This window comes from Staurois parvus, unplaced genomic scaffold (assembly GCF_062004578.1).
Source record: "Staurois parvus isolate SC_StPar_1 unplaced genomic scaffold, SC_StPar_1.0 ptg000229l, whole genome shotgun sequence".
NCBI classification, from domain to species: domain Eukaryota; kingdom Metazoa; phylum Chordata; class Amphibia; order Anura; family Ranidae; genus Staurois; species Staurois parvus.
The window spans coordinates 3923336-3943264 of record NW_028318025.1 but is presented as its reverse complement, the minus strand read 5'-3'; the positions used below and the strand labels follow the sequence as shown (position 1 = coordinate 3943264).

Sequence of the window (19929 nt, the reverse complement as noted above, 5' to 3'; positions counted from 1 at the left end):
GACATTATGATACCAAGGAACATTTCACTGCCAGAGTCCACCGCCACCTGCCGTGGACGCAAAAGATCAGGTAAGTAAAAGCGGTTTTACTCTCCCCCAGAATAAATGAGCAATTAACTGCAGTCCTGCTGCAAAAGATCATTTTCAAGTTTCTAACAGGTGGGCTTTAAGTTACAAAAGCGTATGTTAACAAAATGCAAAAAAGTGTTGCTACACCTGAACAAAAAGACGTGTTGTGGGGAAAAAATAGAATTAACAAAAACTTTGGAATTTATAAACTTTCACTTTAATCTGACAATATTGTGTCAGCGCTTGCTTAGAGCCAAAGTATCTCTGTTTCATTTATATCCACATATGGACTATTCATGGAACAATGTATCGCACATCCAGCACATCAAAGTGTTTCCATAGTAGCTGTCACTTCTATAAGCATAGATGATGACAATTACATCAAAGTACTGTATGTATCTACTTGCAAATTGCTTTCATTCATGAATACGCACAGTACTCTGCTCCAGTTGGAGGGGTTTCAGCATCGTTTCTCACCCGCTGTTTACAATCTCTCTGCTTTAGTGGGACAGATGATAGAACCCAGCCTTGAGATGGTAGGTTACAAGGCAGACTAGCAGAGTACACTTTCTTTACCTGTCAGGGCACAATGGGCAGCGGGTGGTACTGTGGCAAAGCCTCAAACAATTCAAAAGCTGCTCCGCTTCGTGACTTCACATTATGTTCACAGCCTTCATTCCTACGCGTTTCAATAGAAAACTCTACCTTAGTCAAGGAATGCTCCGAACATACTGAGCATTTCTTTTTCAGGCATTCCTCCTTCTAATTGTTAACCCCTATGGTGCTGGATTAAATTACATCACAGTGACTTGAATGTTAGTCAGTCTCTTAACTACTCAGTTACAACATGTATTCCAGGAGAAAGTGTCTTAAAATTATAAATACCTTTATGGTCTTCTTAAAATATTTAATGTAATAAAAACAAAAATAAAATGAAAATGATAAAATATGTATTGCCACCCCTGCAGGAGCCGCTGGTTGTATTGGGTCCTCTGTTCTTACCTTGACCTCTACAAAGACCTCTGTACTTCTGGCACCTCGGGTATACAGGTCAGTAGACATAAACTGATAACTTTTGGCTAGTGCATCAGGGTCACCCTGAAATGAGACTCAAGACCTTGGAGTATAATGACAAAGTATATTGAGAATCCGAGTACTCAAAAAATGACAGAAGATTACAATACAGAACACTTTTTTTACTTATACAGTTTCAAATTTCAAACAATGTAGTAGGAGTGCCACTTTAGGTTCTGGTAAGGTTAGCATAAACTGTAGTAATGGAGTTCCTTCTGGATGGGACCACAATTCCCAAAGTGCAATGCTCTTAAAGCGTTCCACCTGCAAAAAATAAATAAAAGTCAGCAGCTACAAAAACTGTATATGCTGACTCTTAAAATACAGCCACTTACCTGTCCCTCGGTCCAGTGGTGTCCTCATCTCAACTTCAGTGTGGGCACCCGGCTGTGACAGCTTGCCAGGTGCCCACTGTGCATGCGCGAGAAGCGCTACACTTTGTGAATGGCCCTGTAGTCTTCTGGGACCTGTCACGTGTCCCAGAAGACTACAAGGAGGGGGGGGGGGGGAGAACTTCTGCTTCTGATTGCCTAGGCGATCACAGTGGAGGTGGGAGCGGGTACCTGTCAAATTTGGGTACCCCCCCCAAAGGTGCCAATCCTTAATTGGGAGCGGGGGGGGGACAAAAATTTAAAGCAGAACTTCCCCTTTTGGGCGGAGCTCCGCTTTAACTGAAGATGAATCAGAGTCCACAGAGCTCCATCTAGTGGCAGAAAAAGGGAACTTCTTGCAAGAAGTATTGACTATGATAATGCATTAATAAACATGCACATTTCAGTTACATTGAGCCTTGTTACAAATATATAAAAAATATTGTATGCATAATCGTTGATCAAAAGCAAACAATCCCATATCATGATTGAGCCCAACAGGAGAAATAGTATCAAACTTTCTTCTTTTTTTTCTCTTTTTATAAGTGTCCTTACAAGCTATGCATGATTCACATCTTGCAAAACACCTCAGGTGTTCTTTTGCATTGGACATTAGAACAGTCTTTGTATTCCTTTTCACTTGAACAGTCAGATCAATCTCTAATCCTAGGTTTTCAGCATTTTTAAAATAAACCTGGGTCTCAATTAGAGTTTAGAGGCCAAAGTATCGTCCTTCCTCTGCAGATGCCAATGTCCAGTAATGATACTTCTCTGAATAAGTGGAGGATTGTAAAGGATTGATCCAGCTCAGTGTGGATGCTGCAATAATTTATTGTGACTTTTTTCAGCCTTTGTAGTGCACTGTAGGACTTTAAGGGCTTGTTTGCAAGTGTGGCTATAGTACTGTCCCTCTAAGAAGCAATCTGCATTAGATCACTTTTTAGAGATCGTTTGACAGGCAGTGAAGAGGTGATATGTCTAACCCTCAAAATGCCAAACCACTGGGCTGCAACCACTCTGCAGGGCAGTCCTATGCACTTGAGTTGTGTTTGGCAGCAGTACCCCTAGCCAAATTCAACATGCTGTTTAACTTTTGCCACTGCATGGGTACAGCCCTGACCAGCTGCATTTCTTTGTTTAGGTTGGTGGTTGGGGGTAGTAAAACTGCACAGCAACCATCTGTTTTTACTGCATACCCTGAAAATTTATAAAAAGAAGAATTTACATTAACAACATTGAGTACTGTGTGCAGAAAATAAAAGAGCAAAGGTAACATTTAAAGAGGTGGGTGACTGTATTGGCTTTACAATAAATGCAGATCAAGCAGTCCAGCAAGTCCAACAGTTACAGGGGTTGACAAATCATACAACGCTGTGGGGGGCGGTACTACAATTGTCAGATTTTATCATACAGTCTTAAACCTTTTTCCAAAAAAAAAAACCTGTTGCTATAACGGTGTGTTAGCTGTCATTGGGCTTCAGTTTGTTTGTTGCTTACCTAAAGGCTAAGTTCACCCTTTACAAAAAATAATAAATGCACTTCTTTTTGCATGTAAAAAAAATGTAAATGTATTATTTTTTCAAACTGTAGCCAGTAAGGCATTGCACCCAGGATCAGCAGAACATGGGTGTCATGCCAAACTCCTGCAAACACTCAGTAAGCTGTCTGCTTATACCTTGTACAGACAGGGAGTTACTGAATTGCTAGAAGAATCAATGACCTCAGAGACTGCTCGCCAGTGCCCTCGCTTTTCATTGAGAAGTAACTTCTGGCGGCCATGGTGGCCAACAGTAGATTTAGTTCATTCATTCATAGGACTTTGAAAATGAATGATGCAGTTCTGTAGGTGGAGCCATGTGATACACCTGTGATAGCGGGTGCAGGGAGAAAATCCCCCACCCTCTGTCACAGGGAGTTGGGGGGATCAGGGGGGAGAGGAGGCAGGAGCTGGAACATGTTATATGTTCCATCCTAAATACAGTGGAACATGTAACATATTCCAAAGGCAAACTTAACCTTTAAAGCTTCTCTGATGGTAAAATAAAAATGCTAAATGATGTGTCCTCCTCAAAGTAGAGAATACTCAGCTGCCCTGCTAATTGTTGTATTGTAGAGAAACCAGTGCTTGAAGAATCTTCAGATCCTGACACTTCATGGAATGTTAGTTAACAGATTCACTGCTTCACTCAATGGTTTCTACTGCAGACCCTCCATTACTACAGGACACAGCAGTAATCTACAACCAGCAGAAGGAACCACAAAACGATTCTAAGGCCCCTTTAACACGGGTGATCTGATCAGGTCCGCCTTTCAGTTTTTCAGGTGGACCTGATCAGAAGATACATGTATCCTTATGGACCAGTGGGTGGAAACACACTTGTGTCCTTCCTACCTACTTTCAATCTGATCCAGTCTGCTTAAAAAAAAAATGGAAGGGGATCCATCACCTTCCCTCTAGGCAGAGGACAGTCAGGTGTAAACGAATAACCTGTCCCTTTACACAAAGCTGCCCATAGAGCAGAGCAGGCCTGTTATCTGCCCACTCTGCTCTGCAGGGGATCAGTGGCAGATCTGCCCCGTGTGGGATTCTTCCAGTGGCGGTTTCTCTGGAATACAGTGCTGAATGGTGGTGTGGGCTAAGGTAGAGGTATTTCTTTTCTTTGCAATAAACACATTATTTAACATTTATTTAACTCCAAGATAAGTTGACAGGTTAATTGGATTCTGTCTAAAGTGGTGCTAGTATGTATGTCAATGAAATATAAGGACCTCATGGTGGCCATATACACTTTGATTTTTCAATCCGATCACTTTATGATTTGATCAAAGTGATTGAATCGGCAAACAATTGAATGACCATGATTTTCCTTCCTAACAATTTAAACTCAGTTTTGATCAAACTAAGTCGATCAGCCAGAGAGGACTATTAATGATGGTTTTGCATCAATTGGCAGCACTAAGGTACTTTGTTCATGAATATGCCTACTTTGATCGATCAAATTATAAGACAACTGTCATGAACAAGAAAGTTACCTATGGTTGGGATCCTGGACCTTCCATGGAGCCTGCATGCTGGATGGCGGTGTGCATGGAGAACATACCCATGCAAGATACAGCTAACCTGGAGCAGGGGAGCACAGAGATAAGAATCTTTAAAAACGTGAAATACAGGACTCACAGGAATGGTAGGAGTCTAGTACAGCAGTGGGGCACTGGTCTTACAGGAAAGAAGGACATGGAATACTAGTAAGAGACACATAAAATGTTACTAAATCCAGGACCCTGCATTCACTATATCCGGTCTCCCACAGTAACAGAACATGGAAGTGCAATTATTTTAGTAAATATAAACTGCTAAATACCTTTTCTTTCAGCAGTTAGAGCAGTCCTGTGATTTCTATCAGTGTCCAGCCAATCACAGGTTAAAGCTTGTAGGAGGAGTTTTCATTCTCCTCTGATTGTCCTATGAGTCTGCATGACCCTTGACCCTCTGTCTGGACAGTGCTAATTGGCCCTGTGCTGATCACATGCACCTTTCCAGAGAAAATAAAAACTGTAGCAATACACACTAAACTGAGCATGAGTAGAATGACTCCGAGAGCTCTGTATTATCAGCAGATGGATTGGGGACAATAAAAGAAGAGGAGGATCAGAGAAGACAGGATCAAACAGCCTTTTTACACAATGCGGATGACTAACCCCTTAGGTTCCACAGTGAGTATAACAAGCATGCTTTACTGCATATACAGACTGATTTTACTGATGTGGGTTTAGTAACACTTTAATGCCCTGATGCACAGGGCTCACAGGAAGTCTCAGGGAATGCATGTACATACAGTGGATATAAAAAGTCTACGCACCCCTGTTAAAATGTCAGGTTTCTGTGATGTAAAAAAATGAGACAAAGGTAAATCATTTCAGAACTTTTTCCACCTTTTTAATGTTACCTATAAACTGTACATCTCAACTGAAAAAAAAACTAAAATCCTTTGGTGGAGGGAAGTAAAAATTAAAAAACAAAATAATATGGTTGCATAAGTGTGCACACCCCAAACTAATACTTTGTTGAAGAACATTTTAATTTGATTACAGCACTCAGTCTTTTTGGGTATGAGGCTATTAGCATGGCACATCTTGACTTGCCAATATTTGCCCATTCTTCCTTGCAAAAACACTCCAAATCTGTCACATTGTGAGGGTATCTCCTATGCACAGCCCTCTTCAGATCACCGCACAGATTTTCAATCGGATTCAGGTCTGGGCTCTGGCTGGGCCATTCCAAAACTTTAATCTTTTTCTGGTGAAGCCATTCCTTTGTTGATTTGGATGTATGCTTTTGGCCGTTGTCATGCTGAAAGATGAAGTTCCTCTTCATGTTCAGCTTTCTAGAACACAATACCAACAGTGAAGCATGGTGGTGGCAGCTACATGCTTTGGGGCTGTTTTTCTTCAGCTGGAACTGGGGCCTTAGTCAAGGGAATTATGAACAGTTCCAAATACCAGTCAATATTGGACAAAAACATTGCCAATTACAGGCCTCTCTCATCTTTTTAAGTGGGAGAACTTGCAAAATTGGTGGCTGACTAAATACTTTTTTGCCCCACTGTACATCCCCAGTTATAAGAGGGTGTGCACACTTATGCAACCACATTATTTTAGGTTTTTATGTTTACTTCCCCCATAAAAGATTTCAGTTTGTTTTTCAATTGAGTTGTACAGTTTATAGGTTACATTAAAGGTGGAAAAAGTTCTGAAATTATTTATCTTTGTCTAATTTTTTTACATCACAGAAACCTGACATTTTGACAGCGGTGTGTACATTTTTAATATCCACTGAACATACAGTTGGTGTACACAAAGAATCTAGGACAAGAGGGTTAGATATTGCTACTGTCTGGGGAGAACTCAGCCTGCCTCTACAATGAAGGTGAGGGCTCTTGGAAAGGCTGATGTGCAGAGTCTATGGGTTTTATACTATGTGGAGCGTTTGGTCTCCTTTTTTTCCTGACACAGTGTATGGCAAACTGAGTAAAGAGATTAGCAATGTTCCTTGCTGGAGGTCCCTAGATTGAAGCCTTAGTCCTTCCTATTAGTGTCTGCAATGACTTCTTGCATTATATGACTTCTATATAACTTGGGAGTCATATATTTCTGATATATTTCTGGTAAGCCTTTTGCTGTGCTCACAAGATGGTGGTGGTTCACTTCATCTGGATATCAGACATTTGCATGCACATTTTCATTGTGCGGGAATATTCACAATGTGTGAACTTTAGTTGATTTCTGGAATTTATTTTGATTTATTGTTGAACATATATTTTAAGCTCCATTCACACAAGGGCTTTTCAAAATGTGGGTGGAATCGCAGAAATTCTGCCCACGATTTGAAAACAAACTGCACAGCCATGCAAAGCAGTGTGCTTACAGTGAAGCATACAGACACAACACATAGTAAAACAGCACACAGCACATAGTTAACCCTTTGATCACCCCTCATGTTAACCCCTTCCTGCCCAGTGCCATTAGTACAGTGTCAGTGCTTTTATTTTAGCACTGATCACTGTATTGGTGTCACTGGGGATGTCAGTGACACCAAGTCAGTTCCCCGCAGTTTCAGAATGCCTGCCGCAGTCCCACTATAAGTCGCTGATCCTTGCCATTACTAGTAAAAATTTTAAATTAAAAAGAAAAATCCCAGTATATATACCGCCATTTGTAAACGCTATAACTTTCACGTAAACAAATTAATTTACACGTATTGGGATTTGTTTTAGCAAAGATATGTCGCAGAATACACTTTGGCCTAAATTTATGACGAAATTTGATTTTTAATTTTTTTTACTAGACATGTTTAATAGCAAAAAGTCAAAAATATATATTTTTTTCTCAAAATTGTCAGTCTTTTTTTTTTATAGCGCAAAAAAATAAAAATGCACAGGCGATCAAATACCACCAAAAGAAAGATAAATTAGTGGGAAAAAAGGATGTAAATTTAATTTGGGTGCAGCGTTGCATGACCGCGGAATTGTTAAAGTAATGCAGCGCCGTAATGCAAAAAAATGGCCTGGTCAGGAAGGGGGGTAAATCCTCAGGAGGGCAAGTGGTTTATCTCAGTATAAATACAGCTGATTAGTGAACAAACAGCATCATGAAGATCAAGGAACACACCAGACAGGTTAGGGATAAAGTTGTGGATATTTTTAAAGCAGAGTTAGGTTACAAAGAAAATATCCCAAGCTTTAAACATCTCACAGAGCACTGTTCAATCCATCATCTGAAAATGGAAAGATTATGGCATAACTGCAAACCTACCAAAACATGGCCGTCCACCTAAACTGACAGACTGGGCAAGGAGAGCATTAAACAGAGAAGTAGCCAAGAGGTAACTGTGGAGGAGCTGCAAAGATCAACAGCTTAGGTGGGTGAATCTGTCCACAGGACAACTATTAGTTGTGCACTCCACAAATCTGGCCTTTATAGAAGAGTGGCAAGAAGAAAGCCATTGTTGAAAGAAAGCCATAAAACATCCCTTTTGCAGTTTGCGAGAAGCCATGTGGAGGACACAGCAAACATGTGGAAGAAGGTGCACTAGTTAGACAAGACCAAAATTTAACTTTTTGGCTTAAAAGCAAAATGCTATGTGTGGTGGAAAACTAACACTGCACAACCCTGAACACACCATCCCCACCGTGAAGCATGGTGGTGGCAGCATTATGTTGTGGGGATGCTTTTCTTCAGCAGGGACAGGGAAGCTGGTCAGAGTTTATGGAAAGATGGATGGAGCCAAATACAGGGCAATCTTAGAAGAAAACCTGTTAGAGTCTGCAAAAGACATGAGGCTGGGGTGGAGGTTCACCTTCCAGCAGGACGTCCCTAAACATCCAGCCAGAGCTACAATGGAATGGTTTAGATCAAAGCATATTCATGTGTTAGAATGGCCCAGTCAAACTCCAGACCTAAATCCAATTGAGAATTTGTGGCAAGGCTTGAAAATTGCTGTTCACAGATGCTCTCCATCCAACCTGACAGAGCTTGAGCTATTTTGCAAATAAGATAGGTAACAATTTCACTCTCTAGATGTACAAAGCTGGTAGAGACATCCCCAAAAAGACTTGCAGCTGTAATTGCAGTGAAAAGTGGTTCTACAAAGTATTGACTCGAGGGGGCTGAATACAAATGCACACCACACGTTTCACATATTTATTTGTAAACAAATTTGAAAACCATTTATCATTTTTCTTCCACTTCACAATTATGTGCCATTTTGTGTTGGTCTATCACATAAAAGCCCAATAAAATACATTTACGTTTTTGGTTGTAACATGACAAAATGTGGAAAATTTCAAGGTGTATGAATTGTTTTTCAAGGCACTGTACACTAGGGATCTTCTCACTCAGTACTCAATGGACACAAGGAAGCACTTGGGGGGGAGTTGCTAGGCATCTTCTTGGGACCTGGCACTAAGAAAATTAGCTGTTGCTTGGGCACTGCCTGAGGGAATGGGCCTGGCTTAAATAGAAAGGGAGATGACCTGGGACTGGGAGAGAATGATGGCAGAAGACAAAAGGATCTAAGTGGGACAACTTTGGATTCTCTGAATGAGTATGTGAAATGTGCATGGCACGCCACCTGGTAAGTGGGGGGTAAAAAAATGGGTTGGAGGGGTTGGGCGAAGATCAGCTTTAAACCCACCCATTTAAAGCAGAATTAAACTCTGTTGTAAAAAATCAAAAAAATCAAAATGGCCCCGAAGAGCTTTAGGCCGCAATTTACTAGTATGCACAGCATAGTGCCACATCATGGCAGACTTAACTGCCAAATAATCCCTTCCAATTGATTCTTTGGCCGCTGAAATGGCCGGACAGCAATAACATCACTCCTGCGCATGCACACAGAAGTCACATCATCATGGCACAGAACAGTGCTGCAAATTGTCATGGAAATTTTGTATTGTTGGTCGAACTTTAAATGTGTCATATATTCGTGTTATTCATATGTCTCTCGTGTGGCTTAATTAAAGCTCTGAAGGCTGCAATTGGGCCATGCGCATGTACAATGTATGTATTACAGTACTCAGCTTGGTAATGGATGAGATGGCAGATCTGCGCTTATAGACCGGCGTGTATACCACCACGGCATTCCATGCGAATGCTGCTGTCAGTAGACCGTGGGCCTGTATCCACATATCAGCAGCATGGTACCACGTGGGCTTCATAACGCAAGGCGCAAGCGGTGTGAACTCCACGTGTAGGCTTGTGCATATCTTACAACCCATTACTAATCTGAACTGTATCTGGGATGGATGTGTTTTAATAAAGATCGTATCGGGCCCATCCAGGTACAGACTGATATTTTTAGGGAGATGCTTGTGCAGAGAATTTTACATACCAATAGAAGCTAGTAGGACAGGAAATATGACCTCAGATGGCTCATAGGGGGGAAGGGGAGGAAGTCTGCTGACCTCAGAAGACTCATGGGGGAGGACCAGTGATAGATAATAGCAAAGGCTATGCTCCAATTGGAATGTACATCCTCTGTATAGGCAATCCCCATTGCATTGTTCGGTGGGAGGGATTGACTTTATTCATGTGGGGGGCATGTGTGTATTCTTAATAAAACAGAGAGCTGAGCCTAAAGCCGGCCCTTATGTGGATTGCAACCAGCCTTAGAGTGTCGTGTGATCATTCTAGGGTAACGGAGCTCCAATCACCCACAAATTCAACAGAACCAAAGTATTTGGATGGGCAGGAATCGTGTAGTTTGGCTGCAGTCGTGGTAAGCGAGATTCACACAGCTTTATGGGGGATTTCTGCGCATCCAACTGCGAGTACTCACGGTAAGGAGAAATTCGTTAAAGCGAATTTCCAAGACAGTTTGGCGAGCCTGGTGGATACTAACGCGTATTCTTGCGTAGCTAACCTAGAACGAGGGGGGAATGGCCATCATGAACTAGCAAAAAGTATGCCGGCACATTTCAGGTCTCTCTGCCATTAAGAGGATCGCTTTTTGCGTGTTCGTGTGGCTGATTTCGCTCTCTGTTAGCTAACAAGAAATACCGCTTAACAAGGACCTCGTTTTTTGTCCTAAACTCTTGATTTGTGGGTGAAAGACGAGGGTTTGTCTCTGCGGAGAGCAGCAGAGGGGTGGGTTTTGGTTGGCTGGATTTGGTCAAGTTTAAAAATCTTCCAACCAAAAATTAAACGGGTATATGTTTTAGTGGGTAAAAGTTGTTGCATAGTGTTAGGTAAGTATTTGTGGGCTGTAGGTACTGTGGTGATTGCTCTACCCCCCTCCACGTGAGGTAATTATTACAGTGCTGAAAGGCTTAGGTTAATTGTTAACTGTTGTAAGATCTGTGTGTATGTAGTCTGTACAATGTTTTGTGGTACTACTGCTCCCAGCAAGCATGCAGCAGGGGGTCCTTTCTGTTACATGTGCATGTTAGTGTGATATGTTGGTGTTTTATGTCCGTTCTGTGATTGACTTCATATTGTTGTGTAATTGTCCAGTGTATGTTCTGTCTAAAAGTCTGTTTTATGTAAGAGGCAATTTTGAGGCTAGAGTCTGCCGTGTGTTTCCCTGTGGGGGGTCATTCTAGTATTACCATGTGCTTCCCTGTGGGGGGTCATTTTCTTGACTAAACCACATGGACTCCTTTTGTTTGGTGGCCATTTTGTTGGCTACCAAATGTGCAGTAATCTCTATGCAATGTGCATGAAGTTTCCTATATGCATTTGACCCATATTACAGTTTCATTTGTTTGCTTTTAGCTTTAAATTTGCGTATTGCCAGCCAATTTAAAGTGTATTAAGCGAGTTTTGAGCGCGGTGTAGTCTGGGTTTTTGCACATAGATTTCTTGTATAGTGATTATGTTTTTCTTGTGTTTTTCCTGTTAAAAGTAGTTCCTTATTGTAAAGCGGGTTTGTTTTAAGCTGCTGTGTCGCGTGTTTCACGTCCAGCAGACTTTTTGTGTAAACGGTTCTAGGTGGTTGCAGTAAAGATTGCGTGTATAACGTGGATCGTTTAGCGGTGCTGATAGGAGTGATTTTTGCGTCAGCAACAAGGTTACTTTTGGCGCAGTTTTTCGGTTTACCTCTGTGTAATTGTTTTACTGTGAAACGTCCCGTGTTTTTCATAAGGATCCACTTTGTCCTTTTTAACAGTTTTTCAGGTTGAAAAAGGGTTTTTCTGTGTGTATTAGGAAAGTTTTTTTCTTTACACAAATTTCCTAAAGGTCAGTTAGCAGGTTTCTGCCCAACCAGTGACCCCTAAGTAACATCCAAGAACCCCTCTTTTTGTTTTGACTTGTGTTAGCTACTGTGTGCAGGGAGAGAAAAGCCACTTTCATCATTGTGCGGTGTGGCCTGCCAAACACAGTGGGTGATGAGAACCACATAAATTACGCTGTGCGAGTGGGCGGTCCAGGGAAGTCCTGGTCACCACAAACACTTCGGGTGGTCAGGATCACACAAATTGCGCTGTGGGAGTGGGAGGTGTGCTCTCAGTCTGACCGCCACTTGATGCGCTTCGGGTGATCGATAAGTATCACATAAATTACGCTGTGCTGGGAAAGTGGTGGAATCAGGCCTCTCGGTAGGATCCCACCGAGTGCTCCAGGGGGTAAACAGGTACCCGGACGCGGGATATATACCAGTGACTAGTCACGATGGGCAGTAGTCAGTCCATGAAGAGAGAGGGGGAACCAGCCCTCTTCAGGGTAAGGACAGCTGCACAACTGATGAAGGTGAGTTTGGGGGGGAAGTCTACAGAACCCCTCAAAAGGTGGAATAAATGGTCGAAGGGTACCAGATGGGAAATTCCCCGGGAAGGTACATTTGACGCATGGAGGTGGGAAAAATTCATCTCTGAATTTGAACCACGGATGCAGGCGTCAGAACTAGAGATCGCACAGCTATGGCTTCACAGGTCAATCCGATTAGGGAAGCAGGGCATACATAAACTGGTGTCTGTCCGGAAGAACCAGGTGATGTATACCTGGCCTCCAGAGGGAATAAAACAGGAGGATCCAGTGTCAGAGGTGGAGGAAGCTCTTTCAGGGCTGACTCTACTAAGGCAGGTAGGATCAGGGTCTACTGGGGTCCCCCAACAACCAACAGTGGCTGAGATAAGTATAACTGCACCTGTCTCTTCTGTTAGTGACGTCACTCTTGACATACCTTCTGTGTCTTCTGTCTCTATGCCTCAGCCTCTACCTCTACCTCTCCCTTCTCCCTGCTTCACCCCAGCTCCTTCTGTTTCCAACTATGAAGCCTACTCAACAACCGATTTGCAGACTATCTGTGAATCAAGAGGAATAGATACCAGGTTAAAAAAACAGGGCGGATTGCATCAAAGCGCTATGAACCACTGATCAGACCCCTGCCCCCCAGCTATACCCTGATCTGAGGGACCTCAAACCTGAAGGTGCAGTAAGCGAGGTGGTTAATCTAAGCCCACCGATGATGCTGGGTCAGCCCTTGCACTCTTCCCGGACCGAGGCCTATCCAGTCAGGGTGCAGCAATTTGAAGGTCCTCCCAATGCACGGGGGGAACGGACTTTAGGGGAACGGGTAGTTTGGCATGTCCCCTTCACCCCGGCAGAGATCCGCACTATTCTGGCTGAGCTCCCGGACTATCGAGTCAATCCGAGAGGATTTGCTCGAATGTTTGGACAAAACCAGTTCAGCTATGGTATGAGCGGGTCAGATTGTGCACAGATCCTACGGGCAAAGGTGGGCATGGAAGTGGCCAGTACAGTGATTGCAGGGTGCTCTATAACCACGCATGAGGAGATGACTTCAGGGGGCAAAGAGTTCTGTACACAGCTAAAGGCAAAGCTTCCAGAAATGTATGGTGCTACCTCTACTACGGACATGATGAAGCTCACCCAGGGTCCTAATGAGGAAAGCGCCTGCTTCTGGCGCCGTCTCAAGCAGACGGCACTGGATGCGGATCTGGAAGTTGGACCTGATGCTCCAACTGAAGGGGTAAAGGTGACCGCGACGCACATTCTGTTGCGGGCCAAATTTTTGGAAGGCATCGATACTAAAATTCGGGAAAGGCTGGTTCTGGCCCGACCCGAATATAATGAGATGTCTATCCCTGCTATCCTTTCCACTCTTGCGGCAATAGAGAGGGAAATGGATAGAAGAAAACAAGACAAGGCCAAAGTTCTTATGTCCCAGACCCCACACGAAAAACCAAGGGATCTGGGTCACAGGAAGGATAGGCCCCCACCCAGGTGCTTCCAGTGCCACCAAACGGGGCACATGAGGAGGAGCTGTCCCCAATTACCTAAAGGTCGGTGGCAGTTAATTCCTGATGAGTCCTCCGCCCCTATGACCACCATGGTAAGTAACTCCTATGAATTCTCATAGGAAGTTGACAAATCGGTGTCGGCCCAGATCCATCTTTTTCTAGAGGAATTAAAATATCCCCTCCCTTGCCTCACTGACACCGGTGCAGCAAGAACGGTCCTGCGAAAACAGGACATCCAAGGCAAGGTACCCCTCTCAGGGGAAAGCCCTCCTAACCCCTACTAACCTCACTATCAAACGATGCACTATTCTTAACCCAGCTTCTCTTCTTCCTGTGTCGGAAGATGAGAAGGGGGGGGAGGACAGCAATGACAGTGCTGAATTTTGCAACACGACTAACAATACTAACACCTCTTCTGCTAACATGTCTTCTTTGTCCACTACTAATCTCTCTTCCAAAGGACACGACTGCATTTCTTTGGTGGAACTGGAGTCAGCGGCGACACACCCCATATCACCCCGAGAGTAGCGGTAAGGTTGAACGTCTTCCGATACCCAAAAACCTTGGCCTGAGTGTCTCCCCATTGCCCTCTATTCCATCCGGAATGCCCCTCGGCAACCACATGGGCTGTCACCCTACGAGGTGTTGTTTGGGGGACCTCCCAAAACAGGGTTGTACTTTCCTCAACAGTTGTCGTCTTTGCATTCACAGCTTACAGGTTATGTGCAATCTCTGCAACGGGAGCTGCAGAAGATACACCATCGGGTTCGCGAATCGCTCCCCGATCCAAATACAATAACAGGTGTTCTTTCTATTGAGCCAGGTGATTGGGTCGTCCTAAAGAAACATCAAAGAACCGGACTCGAGCCACGGTTCACCGGACCATACCAAGTCCAGCTGACGACACCTACCTCACTCAAGCTCGAGGGACGAGACAACTGGGTGCACGCAAGCCACTGCAAGAAGCTTCTCAGCTACACCAGAGAATGAGGGGTGTCATTTTCCTTTTTCTTTTTGTTTGTATGTCATACATGTGTGTGAACGGAGGAAAAGATGGCAGATACCCCAACCTTTTATTTAAAATGCACCTGCGTTTAGCCAGAACCGCCAACAAAACCAACTGTTGGGTATGCTCAAAGCCCCCACCCAGTCATCACATGTCCGCAATGGCCGCTGTTCATGCCCTATATGACATCCGCGTCGGCATGAAAAAGCAAGGGACCCCTGGTCAGCCCCCACGTAGACATTTGTCTGTAGAACTTAATGACACATTTTTAGCAGGTAACATCAGTTTCAGCACCAATATTAGCTCTAGCTCCTGTAGGGCCCTCGTCAGTCCATTATGGGTAACTGGGCAGCTAGGCAGCCCTCAGGTGTGCTTTAACATCAGCTTTGGCACAGGTAACAAGTTTGTTGGGACTACCACCTGCGAGGGAGGTATAACTGTCAATCTGACTAACCAGACTTCCTTTCTGAGTAACCACACTGACCGACCAGACCACGTGTGTTGGAAGGACGGATGTGGTGTGCAGACTGAGGGAGCAATCCCCCAGTCTGTGCAACTGTTGCTCAGTGCCAGAGGCCGAACGAGGAACTCCTCCTGCTCTGCTATGACAGGTCCATACTATTTTCTGTGTGGTTCGGCAGCCTATAGAACATTTCCCCAGAACGCGAAAGGTTCGTGTGCCCTCATAAAGCTAGTCCCCGCATCCTATGTAGTGATGGACCATGAAGAGTTGATGGTCCACAAGAAGGTAAGGATGGCAGGGAGAGTTCGCAGGGAACTGTTCTCTGAGGGCGACCAGGCATGGGCTTGGTTCCCCTCATGGACAGGATGGGGAATAGAACTTATGAAGCGCCTGAACAATTTTTCTGTCATCGTGGATAGTATGTTTAACGAGACCGTAGAGGCTGTCAGAGAAATTGCCCAAGAACAACGGCAGATGGGAATTTTAGTGCTTCAGGAGAAGATGGCCCTTGATTATCTTTTAGCCGCCAAAGGGGGGTTCTGTGAGTTCATCGGAGAGGATTGTTGTACTTGGATAGAAGACACCGATGACAAGGTCCAGGCCCATATGGACAAAGTTAGTGAACTACAGGGAAAAGCTAGAGCTATAGCTAGTGAGAGTTGGAATCCGTTCAAGGGTTTGGGAGGATTGGGAGATTTCCTGTTCTCCATCGGATCTTGGTTGAAGGAAGTGGGAGTGTATATCCTGATGCTTCTCTTTTTCATCTGCCTTTTATATGCCGCGGTGAGATGTTCCTGTTGCCTCATCGACCGTGTAAGCCAAGCTCGGGCAGACGACCACATCTCCATGCCCGCTCCGGGGATCCCACTCCAACCACTGATCGGGGGAAGACCTCACCAACCAACCACCTTCTCTACAGATTACGTCCTGGCTTCCCTCTAATTTATCTCTCTGAAGACCACATTCTCCAAGACCTTCAAGCAAGCTTCAAGCCTCATCATTGTTTGTGTCTGCGATTTGGAAAACTGTCTGGGTCGAGACCAGCCTTGTGTGGCCCCGTCTGCAGGGGCAATTTGAGAATCTATTGCTGGATCTCCCCAGACCACCGTGGGATCACAAGCTTTATTCATACCACAAGTCTGTTTGTGGTTTTTGCAAGAGCCTTCCTGTAGTGAAGGTTCCAACGCTCTTGAGGATCATCGCTTCAATCAAGCCTGTTTGCGTCGAGTCTGCATCGGGTCTTGTTGTTTCAGGTACCCCGTGGAGCTTTATTCTCAGGGACAACTACAGGAACTCTTTGAAGTTTGAGACTACACCCATCAAGCTGAAGAAGATCAAGAAGGGACACGAGGAGAATATGATAAAACAGGAGGGAATGTCATGGAAATTTTGTATTGTTGGTCGAACTTTAAATGTGTCATATATTCGTGTTATTCATATGTCTCTCGTGTGGCTTAATTAAAGCTCTGAAGGCTGCAATTGGGCCATGCGCATGTACAATGTATGTATTACAGTACTCAGCTTGGTAATGGATGAGATGGCAGATCTGCGCTTATAGACCGGCGTGTATACCACCACGGCATTCCATGCGAATGCTGCTGTCAGTAGACCGTGGGCCTGTATCCACATATCAGCAGCATGGTACCACGTGGGCTTCATAACGCAAGGCGCAAGCGGTGTGAACTCCACGTGTAGGCTTGTGCATATCTTACAACCCATTACTAATCTGAACTGTATCTGGGATGGATGTGTTTTAATAAAGATCGTATCGGGCCCATCCAGGTACAGACTGATATTTTTAGGGAGATGCTTGTGCAGAGAATTTTACATACCAATAGAAGCTAGTAGGACAGGAAATATGACCTCAGATGGCTCATAGGGGGGAAGGGGAGGAAGTCTGCTGACCTCAGAAGACTCATGGGGGAGGACCAGTGATAGATAATAGCAAAGGCTATGCTCCAATTGGAATGTACATCCTCTGTATAGGCAATCCCCATTGCATTGTTCGGTGGGAGGGATTGACTTTATTCATGTGGGGGGCATGTGTGTATTCTTAATAAAACAGAGAGCTGAGCCTAAAGCCGGCCCTTATGTGGATTGCAACCAGCCTTAGAGTGTCGTGTGATCATTCTAGGGTAACGGAGCTCCAATCACCCACAAATTCAACAGAACCAAAGTATTTGGATGGGCAGGAATCGTGTAGTTTGGCTGCAGTCGTGGTAAGCGAGATTCACACAGCTTTATGGGGGATTTCTGCGCATCCAACTGCGAGTACTCACGGTAAGGAGAAATTCGTTAAAGCGAATTTCCAAGACAAAATGTGTTCTGAGCTGCGCATGCATGGCTCAGTGTACATAACCACTAACAGGCAGGGAGAAGGGTTTATGACAGAAGAGACCAATAGGATCTCCTGTCATTAAAATCCTACTTGTTAAGTGTTTTTTTTTTTTAGAGCTTGAAGTTCCTTTCACACTAATGTTCTGATCGAGGTCGCCTGTCCATTTTTAGGCGGACCTGATAGGAACCTCCATTCTCCTTTATTGAGAGGTGGGTGTAAGCAGATGTAGTTGGACAACCGATCCTATTCCACCCCCCATCCCCCCCAGCAGCGCTACTAGAGAGGACTGTGCGTGTGGACTCTCTACCCCCTCTTCCCTAGCAACAGCAATGGACCAATCAGCAATGAGGAGGAGAGGACCAGATGTTTCAGGAAAAAGGATTCTCCTTAGAGTGTGACAGGAGAGTGATGTGACAGGAGTGTGACAGGATTGTGTCATGAAAACTCCATCTACTCAATCTATCTAAAACTGAGCTCATAATATTTCCTCCCCCACGTGCCTTTTCCCCTGATTTTTTGGCCAGGATCAATAGCACCACTATCAACCCATCCCTGCATGCCAGTGTGCTAGGGGTAACCCTGGATTCTGAACTATCCTTTCAGGCCCACATCCAATCCCTGTCCAAATCATGCCGCCTCAACCTCCACAACATCTCCAGAATACGCCCTTTTATCTAATACCACAAAGCTCCTAATTCACTCCCTGGCTATCTCTTGCCTCAACTACTGCAACTTCCTCCTCATTGGCTTACCATTACATAGGCTATCCCCCTCCAGTCCATCATGAATACTGCTACCAGGCTCATCCACATTACCAACCGTTCAGTGTCTGCTACCCCTCTCTGCCAATCCCTCCACTGGCTTCCACTTGCCCAACGAATAACATTCAAAATACTAACAACTACTTACGAAGCCATCCACAACTCTGCCCCCAGCTACATAACCAACTTGGTCTCAAAATATCAACCAAACCGCTCTCTTTGATCCTACCAAGACCTCCTACTCTCTAGTTTCTGTGTCACCTTCTCCCATGCTCGCCTCCAGGACTTCTCCTATCCTATGGAACTCCCTACCCCAATCTGTTTGGCTATCTCTTAATCTATCCCCCTTTAAACAATCCCTGAAAACCTTTCTCTTTAAAGAAGCCTATCCTGCTTCTATCTAGTAAACTGCCTTTTATTTCCTCCATCAGCTCATCCCCCCACAGCTATTACCTTTTGTATCTCTCAACCCTTCCTCCTAGATTGTAAGCTCTAACGAGCAGGGCCCTCTGTTTCCTCTTGTACCATTTTGTATTGTAACTGTAATGTCTCCCTTCATTTTGTAAAGCGCTGCGCACATTGTTGGCGCTATATAATTCCTGTATAATAATAATAAAAGAGAGAGAGAGCCTGGTCAGCGGAGCCCACAGCCACGTGAGGGAGAATCAGAGGGTACAGAGAGTGACCCGAGTACTGAGGGACGAAGCTACTTAGCACAGATACCCGATCAGAGAGACCACACCCCTAATACTGACTGCAGGCCTTACTGATGGCCATAACGTGCACCAACAGGCCCAACATTTAGCTGAAGAGTCAGGACTAAAGTCTATTGAACCCACACAGGATAAACGTATTCATGTATATTTATTCAACCAGGTGTGTCAGAGAGGCGAGGATGTTCTTGGAGTTGAGGCACAGAACAGAGAACCCAAGGTTACCAAGCGGCTCCTTCAGACACAGACCTGTCATCCGCCTGCTCAGCTGAGACTCCATTCCATGTGAAGGGTGCCTGATTCTGCTTTCATGCTAGTCACAGTTTGCATCATCTGTCAAGTATTGTTTAGATAACAGGTCCTCTTTGCTGCATCGCTCCCACTTCCCAATACCAACAGCTAGGGCTGTGAGATGCTATAGAGGGCCTTATACAGACAAGCTCAGAATAAAATTCCTCCTTCCTTTCTGTACACTGTTCAGCTTCACGAGCTCAGCATTCATGACACGTCTCTCCAGCCTCCTTATAATCTAACCCAATAGGCGAAAATACACACTCAAACCGAGAACGTATAACCCCTATTTGCCCACACAAATCATGGCCGCTCGGGAGCTCACATACAACCACGTGATGCGCTGGAGTTACGAACCCATAACAGAGCCGGGCGGAATATACCACAATTTACCATCACAAATGCTTCCTACTACCCTCCCCCCTTCACTCAGTTAAAGCATTGGATCGATCGGCTCAATGCGCATGCGGGCAATGAAACGGGGCCTTTCACCCACTAGGCTGTCCGGTAGGCGCCTGATTCAGATATGGTGTAAAAAGTAGCACTGATAAAGACTATTTTGTTATTCGAAGCGCCGTCTAAT

At 44.5% G+C, this 19929-nt stretch overlaps 1 long non-coding RNA gene across 1 annotated transcript; it reads right to left on the bottom strand.

Moving 5' to 3' along the window:
- Positions 1 to 1187: 1187 nt before the first annotated feature.
- Positions 1188 to 19613, bottom strand: LOC149460469 (uncharacterized). The gene is made up of 3 exons (XR_016313064.1): positions 19305 to 19613; positions 4548 to 4635; positions 1188 to 1407 (listed from the first exon to the last, which is right to left on the bottom strand). It is a non-coding gene; the product is annotated as an uncharacterized LOC149460469 (long non-coding RNA).
- Positions 19614 to 19929: the final 316 nt, after the last annotated feature.